At 40.6% G+C, this 2,623-nt stretch overlaps 1 pseudogene; it reads right to left on the minus strand.

Moving 5' to 3' along the window:
- Nucleotides 1-234: 234 nt before the first annotated feature.
- LOC107184462 lies at nucleotides 235-762 on the minus strand (annotated as a pseudogene).
- Nucleotides 763-2,623: the final 1,861 nt, after the last annotated feature.

Here is a 2,623-nt window from a genome sequence, read left to right on the forward strand (position 1 = left end):
CCAATCAAGCTGTTCAACTACATCCCCATCATGTTCTTTTTTGTTGTTGCTTAGTTTTTATTTCATAATCATAAACTTAACTCTGCAATCGAGCTAGACTTGGAAGGGAAAATATGGAATCCAATGAACTGCTGTGAGAGCACAAAGATTATAGAACATTCCAAACAGAATGGGGTGAAGGGTACTCCCCTGAGCTACAGGTCTGGTAGTTAAGATAAACACATGTTAAATTTATTAGAGCTGACCACAGTCAGCAATGGTGATCTTCTTGCTGGTCTTGCCGTTCCTAGACCCAAAGCGCTCCATGGCTGTCACAATATCCATGCCTCTGTCACCTGACCTAAGGCCACATGCTTGCCATCCAACCACTCAGCCTTGGCAGCGAAGATGAGAAACTAGGAACCGTTTGTGTTAGGTCCAGCGTTTGCCATGGACAAGATGCCAGGACCTGTATGCTTCAGGATGAAATTCTCATCCTCAAATATTTGCCCATTGATGGATTTGCCGTTTGTGCCATAATGGTGTGTGGAGTCACCCCCTGGCACATAACTCTGTGAAAGCAGAAACCTTTATAACCAAGTCCTTTTTCCCCAGTGCTCAGAGCAGGAAATGTTTCTGCTACATTTGGAACTTTGCAAACAGTTTGAAGAAGATGTGGCCCAAGGGCTCAGCATCAACAGCAATGTCTAACAACATTGTGGGGTTCACTGTGGTGCTCATGGGTAGCTCCATGGTGGCAGCATCTGCAAAGCCCTCCGTCATCTTCTTCATTGACCAATCAGAGTGGCTCCATGCTGACCTATCAAGGCAGTGCCTTGTGGACCAATCAAACTGCAAGGATTTGCAGTCTTCATTTGCATGAGGATAGACCAATCAGGGACCAGGGGCGGAGGCTCCTGTCCATATAAGCCGGCTCCCCTCTGGCTTGGGGAGCACAGTCTCTTTCCACTGAAGACTGTATCTGGCTGGCTGAGCTGAAACACTGAAGTTGTCTCGCCAGAGCAGAGCAGACCATGCAGTACAAAGCAGACTGGCCTAGAGGAGAGCTATCTGGCCCTGGCTGCCACATGGCTGTGCTGTTTTCACAGCTGTGCTGTATCCAAATTGGACTCTTCCACAGCTATACTGTCTTCACAGCTGTGCTATATCACAATTGAGCTGTTTTGCACTGAATAAGATTTATTTTTGACCACACCCTAAGTTGGGGATTCCTGTTGGTGTTGAATTGGTGCCATTGACCATCAGCTGACACTACCCATCACACAAACTGGGAAAACAACTATACACTAGGCTGTAAAAAGTAATGTCAATATATGGTAACACATAGAGCAACCACTCAAAGTGATAGACTTTATTTATTTTAAAATTATTATATCTATTTATAAAATTATAACAAATAAATCTAAATGGGACCTTAAAAGTGTTCAAGTGATACAGAAAAGTAAGAAAAAAGAGATGAAGGAATAGACACCAAAGGAACAAACAGACTTAAGCCCTAAAATCTCAATAATTGTTTTAAATGTAAATGATATCAATACATCAATAAAAAGACAGAGATTGGTGGAGTGGGTTTAAAAATATTCCAATTTTTATTGGATGACGAATAAAGGCTGTCATCCAATAAAAATTGGAATATTTTAAAACCCACTGCAAACATAATGACATCATCAGCTTGAAAGTGAAAGAATGGAAAAAGTTATATACATTTCAAGCATTAATATTTAAAAGAAGTGCTTATGTTAATATCACACAAAGTAGACTTTAGTGCAAAGAAAATGACTAGAGAAAAAGAGGGAGATTACATAATGATAGAAGCATCAGATGAAGACATAGCAATTCTAATCCTAAATGTTTATGTACTAAACAACAACTCGTCCAAGTCCATGAAGCAAAAATTGATAGAGCTGAAAGGAGAAACAGACAAAGCCGCCATTATGCTTGGGACTTCAATACCTCACTTTTAGCAACTGAAGAACACAGAAAGCTCCACTAGATAACAGCAGAATAAATATTCTTTTCATGGGGCATTTACTAAGATAGGCTACATTCTGGGCCCTAAAACAAACCTTAACAAACTTAAAAGAATTGAAATCATACATAGAATGTGTCTGACCATAATTGATTTACCTTAGAAATCAATAAGGTAAAGACAAAAGGAACATCTTCAAACACTTGGTAAATAATTAACACATTTCTAAATAATCCATGAGATAGAAAAGAAGTCTTCAGGAAAATATAATAATAAATAGAATGAGGGCCTAGCCGGTGTGGCTCAGTGGTTGAGTGTTGATCGGCTTCTGAACCAGGAGGTTACAGTTTGATTCCTGGTCAGGACACGTGCCTGGGCTGTGGGCATGATCCCCAGTGGGGGCTTTGCAAGAGGTAGCTGGTCAATGATTCTCTCATCATAGATGTTTCTCTTTCCTGCTCTCTCCTCCTTGCTGAAATCATTAAAAATATTTTAAAAATGAATGAAAAAAATAGAACTAGGTAAATATCAAAACATGGCATATCAAGCCCTGGCTGGTGTGCTCAATGGTTAGAGCATCATCAGCCCATGCGCCAAATGGTAGAAGGTTCGATTCTTGGTCAAGGGCACATTCCTGGGTTGCAGGTTCGATTT

The sequence above is a fragment of the Myotis davidii genome, unplaced genomic scaffold (genome assembly GCF_000327345.1).
Source record: "Myotis davidii unplaced genomic scaffold, ASM32734v1 scaffold353, whole genome shotgun sequence".
Classification (NCBI taxonomy): domain Eukaryota; kingdom Metazoa; phylum Chordata; class Mammalia; order Chiroptera; family Vespertilionidae; genus Myotis; species Myotis davidii.